This window comes from Sus scrofa, chromosome 18 (assembly GCF_054392235.1).
Source record: "Sus scrofa isolate SSC_HxYL_T2T_F1_AM1 chromosome 18, Sscrofa_HxYL_maternal_Yorkshire_Landrace_v2.0, whole genome shotgun sequence".
NCBI lineage: Eukaryota > Metazoa > Chordata > Mammalia > Artiodactyla > Suidae > Sus > Sus scrofa.
The window spans coordinates 63,339,148-63,353,871 of NC_139400.1; the positions used below are offsets into that span (position 1 = coordinate 63,339,148).

The 14,724-nt window shown below is 40.7% G+C and overlaps 1 protein-coding gene and 1 long non-coding RNA gene across 10 annotated transcripts in view; one reads left to right on the top strand and one right to left on the bottom strand.

Moving 5' to 3' along the window:
• CDK13 (cyclin dependent kinase 13) overlaps positions 1-14,724 on the bottom strand; it is a 120,400-nt gene that overhangs the window by 63,494 nt on the left and 42,182 nt on the right. The gene's annotated exons all lie outside the window — the stretch shown is intronic.
• Positions 1,333-5,735, top strand: LOC146395111 (uncharacterized). The gene is made up of 2 exons (XR_014833334.1): positions 1,333-5,582; positions 5,629-5,735. It is a non-coding gene; the product is annotated as an uncharacterized LOC146395111 (long non-coding RNA).

Here is a 14,724-nt window from a genome sequence, read left to right on the forward strand (position 1 = left end):
ACACCACTTCTGGTCCTAACCTCCCTTTCCAGCCTCATCTGTAACAGACCCTGTCCCTCTCTACAACCTTTCTCTCTCTCAACTGATGGAGTGTTTCCTTGGAACACAGAATTCTTGGGAGCTTGGTTGGGGGGTGTCTTAAATAACAGCTTTACTGTATTCAGGATTGTGCAATCACCACCACAATGAATTTCAGGAAATTTCCGGTATGCACTAGCGGTCGCTCCCCATTTCCAAGCCCTTCCCAGTCTCTTGCCACCACCAACCCACCTTCTATCTCTACGGATTTCCCTTTCTGGACATCTTATATAAAAAAGGACCACACGACACACAGTCTTCTGTAACTGGCTTCTGCAGGGCTCATCCATGCTGCAGCAAATACCAGCGCAGGTGTTCCCTTTTCCTAATTTTTAAGAATTGTGGTAAAATGTGAAATTTACCATCGCAACTACGTTTAAGTATACAGTTTAGTGGCATTAAGTTTATTCACATTGTTGCACAACCAACACCACCATCTATTTTCAGAATTTTATTCATCTTGCAAAAATGAAATTCTCTAACCATTCAACAGGGCCTCCCCAACCTCATCTCCCTCTAGTCCCTGGTAACCACCATTCTACCTCCTGTCTCTATGAATCTGACTACCTCAAGTATCTCACCTAAGTGAAATCATACAATATTTGCCCTTTTGTGAAAGGCTTATGTCACTTAGCATAATGTCCTCAAGCTTTTATATTTTTTTGGTCTTTTTTAGGGCTGCACCAGCAGCATATGGAGGTTCCCAGGCTAGGGGTCAAATCAGACCTGTAGCTGCCGGCCTACACCACAGCCACAGCAACATGGGATCCGAGCCGCATCTGCAACCTACACCACAGCTCATAGCAATGCCGGATCCTTAACCCACTGGGCAAGGCAAGGGATCAAACCTGCGTCCTCATGGATGCTAGTCAGATTCATTTCCACTGAGCCACGAGGAGAACTCCCTAATGTCCTCAAGTTTCATCCATGTCACCGTCTTATGTCAGAATCTCCTCCCTTTTTAATACTGAGTGATACTTCACCACATATAAATGCCATATTTTGCTCACCGATTCATTAATCCAAGGACACTTCGGTTGCTTTTATCTTCTGGCTTCTGCGAACAATACTGTTATAAACGTGGGGTACACAATCTCTTAAAGACATTGCTTTTAATTCTTTTGAGTATAAACCCAGAGGTGGAAATGCGGGATAATGATAATCCTATTTTTAATTTTTTAAGTTTCACCGTATCATTTTTCATAGCAGCTTTACTGTCGTAGATTCCCACTGGCAACTCCTCCACATCAGATCACTTGTTATTTTTCTGTTGTTTTTACTTTTTTGATAATAGCAATTTTAGCACATATGAAGCAGAAGTTCTGATCTGCATTTCCCTAATGGTTAATGATGTTGAGGATCTTTTCAGGTGCTTAATGTCCATCCATCTTTTGCCCTTTTATTGCTGTTGAATTGTAGAAATTCTTTATATATACTGGATATGAACCCCAATGAGATATATGATTAGCAAATACTTTCTCTCATATCATGGATTGCTTTTTCACTCTACTGATCATGTTTGATTGATAAAAAACATACTAATGTTTTACTTATGCATTAAAAATTTTAAATTGACGTAATCCAATTTTTTTTGTTGTTGATACGTGCACTTTTTGTGTCACATCCAAGAAACCACTGCCAAATCCAAGGCCATGAAGCTTTCTCCCTATGTTTTCTCGTAAGAATTTCATAATTTTAGCTCTCACGTTTAGGTCTTCAATTCCTTTTTTTTTAAGGGCCACACCCACAGCATATGGAAGTTCCCAGACCAGGGGACAAACTGGAGCCACGACTGTCAGCCTACACCACAGCCACAGCAACACCAGATCCAAGCCACATCTGTGACCTACACCGCAGCTTGCAGCAACACCAGATCCTTAACCCACTGAGCCAGGCCAGGGATCAAACCCATATCCTCACAGAGACAACACCAGGTCCTTAACCCGCTGAGTCACAATAGGAACTCCTTCAATTCACTCGGAGTTAAATTTGTACACAGTTTTAAGAAAGTGTCCAAATTTCACAACACCATTTGTTGAAGAGACTGCCATTCCTCACAGAATATCCTAATAATCTTGTCAAAAATCATTTGACCATATACGTGAGTGTTTATTTCCGGCCTACCTACTCTGTTCCATCGGTCTGTATGTCTCTCTTTATGCAAGTACTACACTATCTGATCACTGTAGCTTTGTAGTAAGTTTTGAAATCGAGAAGTGGGAGGCCTCCAACATTGTTCTTTTTCAAGATTCCGTTGCCTACCTTTTATTTACCTTTCTCATCCGACTGCGGGGCTCAGACTTCCAATACTATGTTGACTGCAAGTGATGAGGATGGGCATCCTTGTCTGGTTCCAGGTTTAGAGAGAAAGCTTTCACCTTTTCACCACTGACTATTGTGTTGGCTGTGGGTGTGTCGTAAACGGCTTTTTCACACTGAGATAGGTTCCCTCTATACCCACTTTGGTGATGATTTTTATCATAAGCGGATGTTGAATTCTATCAAAAAGCCTTTCTCTGCATCTACTGAGATGATGATGTGGTTGTCTTTTCTTCTGCTAACATATCACATTGATTGACTTGCATATGCTCAACTGGAAAAGGTAAAGTTGTCATTATTTGCAGACGACAAGATACTCTACATAGAAAACCCTAAAACCTCCCATAAAAATCACTAGAACTAGTAAATGAACTAAGCAAGGTGGCAGGATATAAGACTAATACGCATAAATCTGTTGCATTTCTTAATACTAACAATGAATTACCAGAAAGTTAAAAAAAATTTTCATTTAAAAGAAAATCATGGGATGGGGGATTAAGATGGCGGAATAGAAGGACTGGAGCTCAACTTCTCTCCTAAAAACAACAAAATTCACAACTAAAGGCTGAGCACACTTCACCAAAATGGACCGGAAACCTTAAAAAAGTTACCCTACTCCAGAAGAAAAAGAGGAGGCCACATCAAGAGGTAGGAGGGGTGATTTCGCGATATCAACAACCCCATACCTCCTGGGTGGGAAGCTCCGCAGACTGGAAACTAACTGGTTCACAGAGACGCACCTACAGGAGTGAGAGTTCTGAGCCCCACATCAAACCCTCACATGTGGGGATCCGGCACGGGGAGAAAGAGCCCCAGAGCATCTGGCATTGAAGGCCAGTGGGGCTTGTGCACAGGAGCTCCATGGGACTGGGGAAAACAGAGACTCCATTCTTAAAAGGCGCACACAGACTTTCACGTGCACTGAGTCCCAGGGCAAAGCAAAGTCTCCATGGGAATCTGGGTCAAACCTGACTGCAGTTCTTGGAGGACATCCTGGGAAAACAGGGGTGAACGTGGCTTGTTGTGAGGGAAGGACATTGAAGGCAAAGCTCTCGGGAATATTCAGCAGCAGTGCCATTCTCTGGAGGGGGCCATTTTGGGAAAATCTGGCCCCACCCATCAGCCAGCTGTTGAGAAGCCCCAGGGCAAACAACAACTCAGGTGGGATCACAGCACTGCCCCTCAGTAAACAGGCTACCTAAAGACCCCTCAGGCACACAGCCACCTCAGATCCCATCCAGAGACAAAGCCCCACCCACCTGAGGGATTAGAATCGGCTCCACCCACCAGGGGGCAGGCCAGCCCCTCCCATCAGAAGCCTATACCAAGCCCCCATACTGACTTTAGCCACAGGGGGGCAGACACCAGAAGTAAGAGAGGTTACAACCCTATTATCTGTAAGAAGGTCACCACACCAAAAACCTAGAAAAATGAAAAGACAGAGAACTATAACTCAGATGAGGGAGAAAGGAAAAACCCCAGAAAAACAGCTAAGCCATGAGGAGATTCTCAGCCTCCAGGAAAAAGAGTTTAGACTGTTGATGCTGAAGAAGATACAAGACATTGGAAATAAACTGGAGGCAAAAATGGATAACTTACAGGAAACACTGACCAAAGAGATACAAGATATAAAACTTAAGAAGAGATGCAAAATACAATAACTGAAATAAAAAATTCACTAGAAGCAGCTAACAGCAGAATACAGGAGGCAGAAGAACAAATAAGCCAGGTGGAGGACAGATTAGTGGAAATTACGGATGCAGAACGGAAAAGAGAAAAAAGATTGAAAACAAATGAAGAGAGTCTCAGAGAACTCTGGGACAACGTGAAACGCACCAACATCCGTATTACAGGGGTGCCAGAAGGAGAAGAGAGAGAGAGAAGGAGACAGAAAAAATATTCCAAGAGATAATAGCTGAAAACTTCCCTAACATGGGGAAGGAATCACTCACTCAAATCCAGGAAGCACAGCGAGTACGATACAAAATAAACCCAAGGAGGAACACCCCAAGACACATATTAATCAAACTGACCAAAAGTAAAGACAAAGAGAAAATCTTGAAAGCAGCTAGGGAAAAGACACAAATAACATACAAGGGAACCCTGATAAGGTTATTGGCAGATTTATCAGCAGAAACTCTGCAGGCCAGAAGGGAGTGGCATGATATACTTAACGTGATGAAAGGAAAAAACCTCCAACCAAGATTACTCTACCCAGCAAGGCTCTCATTCAGATTTGAAGGAGAAATCAAAACCTTCTCAGATAAGCAAAAGCTGAGAGAATTCAGCAACACTAAACCAGCCTAACAACAAATACTAAAGGAACTTCTATAGGCAGAAAAGAACAAGAGAAGAAGGAAAGGAAAAAGAGCAGCAAAAACGAATCCAAAGTAATAAAATGGCAATAAGAACATACATATCAATAATTACCTTAAATGTGAATGGACTAAATGCCCCAACCAAAAGACATAGGCTGGCTGAATGGATACAAAAACAAGACCCATATATATGCTGTCTTGCTCAAGAGACCCACTTCACTTCTAGGGACACATACAAGTTGAAAGTGAGAGGATGGAAGAAAATATCTCATGCAAACGGGAATCAAAAAAAAGCTGGAGTAGCAATACTCATATCAGACAAAATAGACTTTAAAATGAAGAATATTTTAAGAGACAAGGAAGGTCACTACATAATGATCAAAGGATCAATCCAAGAAGACGTCATAACAATTTTAAATATCTACGCACCCAACACAGGTTCACCACAATATATAAGGCAACTGCTAACAACCTTAAAAGGAGAAATTGACAATAACACAATCATAGTGGGGGACTTTAACACCCCACTTACAGCAATGGACAGATCATCCAGACAGAAAATCAATAAGGAAACACAGGCCCTGAATGAAGCATTAAACCAGATGGACTTAATAGATATTTATAGGACATTTCATCCAAAAGCAACAGAACACACATTCTTCTTAAGTGCACATGGAACATTCTCTAAGATTGATCACATCCTGGGCTACAAATCCAACCTCAGTAACTTTAAGAAAATTGAAATCAGGAGTTCCCGTCGTGGCGCAGTGGTTAATGAATACGACTAGGAACCGTGAGGTTGCGGGTTCGGTCCCTGGCCTCGCTCAGTGGGTTAACGATCCAGCGTTGCCGTGAACTGTGGTGTAGGTTGCAGACGCGGCTCGGATCCCGCGTTGCTGTGGCTCTGGCGTAGGCCGGTGGCTACAGCTCCGATTCAACCCCTAGCCCGGGAACCTCCATATGCCATGGGAGCGGCCCAAAGAAAGAGCAAAAAGACAAAAAAAAAAAAAAAAAAGAAAATTGAAATCACATCAAGCATCTTTTCCGACCACAATGCTATACGACTGGAAATCAACAAGAAAAAAAACTGCAAAAAACACAAACACGTGGAGACTGAACAACATGCTACTAAACAACCAATGGATCACTGAAGAAATCAAAGAGGAAATTTAAAAATACCTAGCAGCAAATGACAACGAAGATATGACACTCCATAACCTATGGGATGCAGCAAAAGCCGTTCTAAGAGGAAAGTTTATAGCAATACAAGCCCACCTCAGGAAACAAGAAAAAGCCCAAATAAACAAGCTAACTTTACATCTAAAGCAGCTTGAGAGAGAAGAAAAGACAAGACCTAAAGTTAGTAGAAGGAAAGAAATCATAAAGATCAGAGCAGAAATCAATGAAATAGAAACAAGGAAAACCATAGAAAAGATCAATGAAACGAAAAGCTGGTTCTTTGAAAAGATCAACAAAATTGATAAACCCCTAGCCAGACTTACCAAGAAAAAAAAGAAAGAGGACTCAAATCAATAAAATTAGAAATAAGGAGTTCCCGTCATGGCGCAGTGGTTAAAGAATCCGACTAGGAACCATGAGGTTGCAGGTTCGATCCCTGCCCTTGCTCAGTGGGTTAACGATCCGGCGTTGCTGTGAGCTGTGGTGTAGGTTGCAGACACAGCTCGGATCCCGTGTTGCTGTGGCTCTGGTGTAGGCCAGCAGCTACAGCTCCGATTCGACCCCTAGCATGGGAACCTCCATATGCCGTGGGAACGGCCCAAGAAATAGCAAAAGACCAAAAAAAAAAATAAATAAATAAATAAATAAATAAATAAATAAATAAATAAATGAAAAAGGAGAAGTAACAATGGACAACACAGAAATACAAAGGATCCTAAGAGACTACCATATGCAACTATATGCCAATAAAATGGAAAACCTAGAAGAAATGGACATATTCTTAGAAAAGTACAATCTTCCAAGACTAAACCAAGATGAAATAGAAAAGATGAATGGACCTGTCACAAGAACTGAAATGGAAACTGTGATTTAAAAACTTCCAACAAACAAAAGTCCAGGACCAGATGGCTTCAGAGGCGAATTCTATCAAACATTTAGAAAAGAGCTAACACCTCTCCTTCTGAAACTATTTCAAAAAAAATTGCAGAAGAAGGGATACTCCCAAACTCATTCTATGAGGCCACCATCACCCTGGTACCAAAACCAGACAAAGACTCCACAAAAAAAGAAAACTACAGGCCAATATCACTGATGAAAATCGATGTAAAAATCCTCAACAAAATACTAGCAAACCACATCCAACAATACATTAAAAGGATTGTACATCATGATCAAGTGGGATTTATCCCAGGGATGCAAGGGTTCTTCAATATCTGCAAATCCATCAGTGTGATACACCACATTAACAAAATGAAGAATAAAAACCATATGATCCTCTCAATAGACATGGAAAAAGCCTTTGACAAAATCCAACACCCATTTCTGATAAAAACCCTTCAGAAAGTGGGCATAATGGGAACCCACCTCAACATCATAAAGGCCATATATGACAAACCCACAACGAACATCATTCTCAATGGTGAAAAGCTGAAAGAATTCCTGCTGAGATCAGGAACAAGGCAAGGATGTCCGCTCTCGCCACTACTCTTCAACACAATTCTGGAAGTCCTAGCCACAGCAATCAGAGAAGTAAAAGAAATAAAAGGAACCCAAATTGGAAAGGAAGAAGTAAAACTATCACTATTTGCAGATGACATGATACTATACCTAGAGAATCCTAAAGACTCTACCAGAAAACAGAGCTTATCCACGAATTTGGCAAAGTTGCAGGATACAAAATCAATACACAGAAATCGATAGCGTTTCTATATACTAACAATGAAAAAGCAGAAAAAGAAATTAGGGAAGCAATCCCATTTACCATCGCATCCAAAAGAATAAAATACCTAGGAGTAAACCTACCTAAAGAAACAAAAGACCTGTACTCTGAACTATAAGACACTGATGAAAGAAATCAAAGATGACACAAAGAGATGGAAAGATATACCATGCTCGTGGATTGGAAGAGTTAATACTATCAAAATGACTATACTACCTAAGGCAATCTACAGATTCAATGCAATCCCTATCAAATTACCAAGGACATTTTTCACAGAACTTGAACAAAATATTTTAAAGTTTGTTTGGAAGCACAAAAGACCCAGAATAGCCAAAGACATCCTGAAAAAGAAAAATGGAGCTGGAGGAATCAGGCTCCCGGACTTCAGACTATACCACAAAGCAACAGTCATCAAAACTGCATGGTACTGGCACAAAGACAGACATACAGATCAGTGGAACAGGATAGAAAGCCCAGAATTAAACCCATGCACTTACAGCCAACTAATCTATGACAAAGGAAGCAAGACTATACAATGGAGAAAGGACAGCTTGTTCAATAAGTGGTGCTGGGAAAACTGGACAGCCACATGGAAAAGAATGAAATTAGAACACTCCCTAACACCATACACAAAAATAAACTCCAAATGGGTTAAAGACCTAGATATAAGACCAGCCACTATCAAACTCCTAGAGGAAAACATAGGCCAAACACTCTCTGACATAAACGACAGCAACATCTTCTCAGATCCACCTATCAGAGTATTGACAATAAAAAGAAAGATAAACAAATGGGACCTACTCAAACTTCAAAGTTTCTGCACAGCAAAGGAAACCCTAAACAACACAAAAAGACAACCCACAGAATCTTTCCAAGTGAATCGACTGACAAGGGATTCATCTCCAAAATTTATATACAACTTCTGCAGCTCCATACCAAAAAAAGCAAACAACCCCATCAAAAAATGGGCGGAAGATCTAAACAGACAGTTCTCCAAAAAAGACATACAGATGGCCGAGAAACACATGAAAAGATGTTCAGCGTCACTCATTATTAGAGAAATGCAAATCAAAACCATGATGAGGTACCACCTACAAACAATAAGTGCTGGAGAGAGTGTGGAGAAAAAGGAACCATCATACACTGTTGGTGGGATTGTAAATTGGTGCAACCACTGTGGAAAATAGTACGGAGATGCCTCAGAAAACTAAACATAGAACTACCATTTGATCCAGCAATCCCACTCCTGGGCATCTACCCAGAGAAAACCACGACTCGCAAAGACACGTACTCCAGCGTTCATTGCAGCACTATTTACAATAGCCAAGACATGGAAACAACCTAAATGTCCATCGACAGAGGAGTGGATCCAGAAGATGTGGTACATATACACAATGGAATATTACTCAGCCATCAAAAAGAACGAAATACTAGCATTTTTTGCAACATGGATGGACCTAGAAACTATCATGCTAAGTGAAGTCAGCCGTACAATGAGACATCAACATCCAATGCTTTCACTGACATGTGGAATCTGAAAAAAGGACAGATGGAACTTCTTTGCAGAACAGATGCTGACTCACAGACACTGAAAAACTTATGGTCTCTGGAGGAGAGAGTTTGGGGGGTGGGGGGATGTGCTTGGGCTGTGGGATGGAAGTCCAGTGAAATCAAATTGTTATGATCATTACACAACTACAGATGTGATAAATTCATTTGAGTAAGAAAAAAAAATGAAAAAAAAAAATAAAAGAAAATAAAAAAAGAAAAGAAAATCATGGAGTCCCCATCGTGGCGCAGCAGAAACAAATTCAACTACGAACCATGAGGTTGCAGGTTCAATCCTTGGCCTAGCTCAGTGGGTTAAAGATCCGGCACTGCTGTGACCTGTGGTGTGGGTTGCAGATGCAGATCGGATCTGACATTGCTGTGGCTACAGCTCTGATTAGACCCCTAGCCTGGGGCCCTCCATATGCTGTGGGTGCGGCCCTAAAAAGCAAAAAAAAATAAATAAATAAAAGTAAAAAATAACAGCATGTTAAAAACAAAACCAAACCTAGGAATAAACCTAACCAAAGAGCTGAAAGACCTATAGGTTGAAACCTATAAACACTGATAAAAGAAACTGAAGATGATTCAAAGGAATGCAAAGATATCTCATGCTCTTGGACTGGAAGAATTAATATGGTTAAAATGGCCATACTACTGCCCAAAGCAATCTACAGATTTAATACAATCCCTATCAAAATTCCCACATTTTTCACAGAACTAATATGCATAAATCTGTTGCATTTAATTAATAATACTAAAATTTATAGAGAACCTCAAAAGACCCCAAATTGCTAAAGCAATCCTGAGGGGGGTAAAAAAAACCAAAACTGAAGGCATATCCCTCCCAGACTTCAGACAATGCTACAAATCTACAGTAATCAAAAGAGCATTGCATTGGCACAGAAAGAGATATATAAATCAATGGGACAGAATAGAGAGCCCAGAAATAAAACCCACGCACCTATGGTCAATTAATCTACAACAAAGGGGGCAAGAATATACAACGGAGAAAAAGTCTCTTCAGCAGGTGGTGTTGGGAAAGTTGGACAGCCTCATGTAAATCAATGAAATTAGAACATCCCCTCACACCATATACAAAAATAAACTCAAAAAGGCTTAAAGACCTAAATATTAAAGACCTGACACCATGAGACTCCTAGAAGAGAACGCAGGCAAAACATTTTCAGACATAAGTCAGAGCAGTATTTTCTTAGATCTCTTAAGGCAGAAATAAATAAATAAATAAATAAACAAACAAACAAACAAACAAACAAACAAAACAACCCATGGAATGGGAGAAAATATCTGCAATTGATGCCACCAACAAGGGGTTAATTTCCAAAGTATACAAACAGCTTATACAACTCAATATCAAAAATAAACAACCCAATCTGAAAATGGACAAAAGACCTAAACAGACATTTCTCCAAAAAGGACATACAGATGGCCAACAAGCACATGAAATGATACTCAACATGGCTGACTGTTAAGAGAAAAGCAAATCAAAACCACAATGAGGTGTCACCTCACACAAGTCAGAATGGCCGTCATCAAAAGAGGCTGTGGAGAAATGGGAACCCTCCTACACTGCTGGTGGGAATGTAAACTGCTACAGCCACTGTGGGAAACAGGATGAAAGTTCCTTAAAAACGAAACATAGAGGTAGCATGTGATCCAGCAACCCCACTCCTGGAAAAATACTCAGAAGAGACAAAAAAAAAATCTAACTGGAAAAGATACATGCACCCGACGTTCATAGCAGCACTTTTTACAAGAACCGAGACAGCAAAATAACCCAACTGCCCATCAACAGAAAACTGGCTTAAGAAAATCACACACACACACACACACACACACACACAAAATGGATCAGTACTCAACCAAAAAAAAAAAAAAAGAAAGAAATACTGTCATTTGCAGTAACTTGGAAGGTCCCAGAGAATTTTACACACTAAATGAAGTGAGACAGAATGACAAATATTATATGATATCACCTACATGTGTAATCTAAAAAATAATATAAATGAATCTATTTACAAAACAGAAACAGATTCACAGATATAGAAAAACTTTTGGTTGCCAAAGGAGGAAGGGAGGGGGATAAATTAGGGGTATGGGATTAAGAGATGCAAACTACTATACATAAAAAAGATAAGCATAAGGATTTACTGCATAACACAGCATCCTGCAATAACCTGCAATGGAAAATAACCTGTATATCTACATATATACACATCCACACACACATAGAAACATATATACCAGAATCACTTTGCTGAGTATGAAACCAACGCAATGTTGCAAATCAACTATACGTCAATTTAAAAAGAAAAAGAAACTTATTTCTGGAGAGGACAGAGGGGCTGGAGGTTGAATCAATCACCAATGGCCAATAAGTTAATCAATCACAGTGATGTAATGAAGCCTCCATAAAAAAACAAAAAACAAAAAACAAAAAACAAAAAACAAAAAAAAAAAAAGGAGGGAGTTCCCATCGTGGAGCTAGGAACCAAGAGGTTGCGGGTTCAATCCCTGGCCTCGCTCGGTGGGTTGAAGATCTGGTGTTGCTGTAAGCTGTGGTGTAGGCTGGCAGCTGCAGCTCCAATTTGACCCCTAGCCTGGGAACCTCCATGTGCCATGGGTGTAGCCAAAAAAAACAAACCGGAGGTTCTGAGAGCTTTCCCATTAGGGAACCAGTATGCTTCTATGTCCACTGTGCTGGATCCCAAGCTCCAAGAGTCAGAAGCTCTCCTTTTGGAGACTCTGCTCTATGCATCTCTTCACCTGGCTGCTGATCCATATCCTTTAATATTCATCTGTAACCTAGTGAGTACTGTGAGCTATTCTACCAAGTTTAAATGATCCCAAAGAGGTGGACATGGGAACCTCTGATTCCTAACTATTGGTCAGAAGTACTGCTGACAACCAGGGCTGTTGCATTTAATTAATAATACTAAAATTTATAGAGCACCTCAAAAGACCCAGAATTGCCAAAGCAATCCTGAGGGAAAAACAAAAAACAAAACTGGAGGCATATCCCTCCCAGACTTCAGACTATGCTACAGATCTACAGTAATCAGATGTGAGTGGCATCTGAAGTGGAGGGCAGTTTTGTGAGACTGAACCCTTTACCTCTGGAATCTGATTCTATCTCCCAGGAGATAAGTGTCAGAACTGAGACACCAGAGGGTGTCTGAGAATTGACCATTGGGATGGGGAAGCCTCCACACACACACTGGAATTGGGTCCAGGAACCTTTTCATGAAGCTACTCAGATTTTCTTTTTTTTTTTTTTTTTTTTTTTTTGTCTTTCTAGGGCCACACATGCCACATATGGAGGTTTTCAGCTAGGGGTTATATCACAGCTCCAGCTGCCGGCCTACATCACAGCCCATGGCAATGCCAGATCCTTAACCCACTGAGCGAGCCCGGGGACTGAACCCCCGTCCTCATGGATACCAGTAGGATTTGTTACCACTGAGCCACAACAGGAACTCCTCAGATTTTCTATTGTGATTTTTCTCTCCCCTTCAAGAACTTTGTCCGTTTCCTCTAAGCTGCTGAAGTTATGGAAATAACGCTGTTCATCATCGTCCTCATTCTTTTAACTTCTATAGGATCAGTAATGCCACTCCCATTTTCAATGAATCACATACTGGTGGTACGGTTTACGGCATCTGTTTCCTACTTCATTGCTTTCCACTCTTTTATTTTCTTGTTTTTGTTTTCTTTGGATTTAATTTGTCCTTTTTCTAGCTTCCTGAGATTGGCGTTTGGATCACTGTGACACGGGATTATACATGAACAAGACTGGCCATGAGCTACTCACTGCGAAAGGTGGGCGGGGGAGCATGGAGTGATATTTCGCGACACTGTTCTTTGAATTTATGGGGCGCTCCCACTGCGGCTCAGCAGGTTAAGGACCTGACATTATCTCTGTGAGGATGCCGGTTGGATCCCTGGCCTCGCTCAGTGGGTTAAGGATCTGATGTTGCCACAACTATGGCACAGGCCTCAGCTGCAGCTCCAATTTGACCCCTGGCCTGAGGAACTTCCATATGCCACAGGTGCGGCCATAAAAAGAAAAAAAGTTTATGTTTGATGCTTTATATAATACTTTAATACATAAAGCAAATTAAGTCTTTTTCTGCAAAAGCCAATGTTAGCACTTTCCTAAGAACTGCAATGAATCTGTAGATCACTCTAGGCAGTATTAACGACTATCTTAACACTGGAGTTTTCGAATCCATAAGCCCAGCTCTCTTTAATTTACGGTGTCTCTTCAACGTCCCATTTTGTAATTTTCAGTGTACAACATTCTTATTTCCTTGATTAATTTATTCCTACGTATTTTATTCTTTTTGATGCTATTATAAACAGAACTCTTTTCATTTCTTTTTTTTTTTTCTTTTCATTTCTTATTCCTCTTTCACCGTTAGTGTGTTGAAGCACAGCTGATTTTTCAGTGTTGATTTTATTCCCTGCTGCTTTGTTGAATCGTTTAGTTCTAACTCCCTGCCCCCATTTTTTGGTGGACTCTTTAGGGTTTTCTACACCTAAGACCATACTGTTTATCAACAGATATACTTTTATTTCTCCCTTTTCAATTTGAACATGTATTTCTTTGTCTTGCTTATCTGCTCTGACGAGGGCTCACAGTACTACGCTGAATAAAAGCTACAAAAGCAATTCTAGATATACCTCAATTTTGGAAAGTTCACTTTATGCCACCACGCTTCTACGAAAGACCGACCTTAGTACCTATTTTCACTGACTGAAAGAAACCAGAGATTTTTGCTTTTGTAAAAAAGGTAAAAACCAAAAATAGCGTTCAGTGTTGGTTTTGCAGTAGCTGTGAGAAGCAGCATGCACCCTGAGCAGACAGTCTGAGCAGTGAGAGCGGCACCACCAAGCTCTTTTCTCCGGCAACTGCACTCGCATCTCCGCATCCAGCTGTCGCGACTTTGAACTGCGTCTGTGAACCTGCCCTTTACCTTGGCTCATCTTGTGATGCCATTAGCGAGATGTGTCCCAAGCCAGCTGCTTCTTCACTTTGTGCCATCGGAGCTCACGAATGGCTCCGCAGGAACACTCTATTCTGGATAGCACAGGAAACCGCGTCTTTGTCTTCTGATTCCAGGAAAGCTTTCAGTCTTTCACTGTTAGGTTTGTTAGCTGTGAACTTTTCACATGTGGCTTTTAATATGTGGACGCAGTTTCCTTCTATTTCTGGTCTGTTGAGTGTTTTTGCCGGGACAGCCGGTTAAAGTTTGTCAAACGCCTTTTGTCTCTGTTCAGATCATCATGTGATTTTTTTCCCTTCATTCTGATAATACAGTGTATTACACTGACTGATTGTCACATGTTGAATCACCTTTGCGCTCCAGGAATAAATCTCATGTGGTCACAGTGCATACTCCTTTTATTTTGTTTTTTTTTTTTGGGGGGGGGGGGAATCTGAAAACTTGTTTTCTTTTTTTTAATAATGATTTTCATTTTTTCCACTATAGTTGGTTTACCGTGTTGTGTCAATTTTCTACTGCATGGCAAGGTGACCCA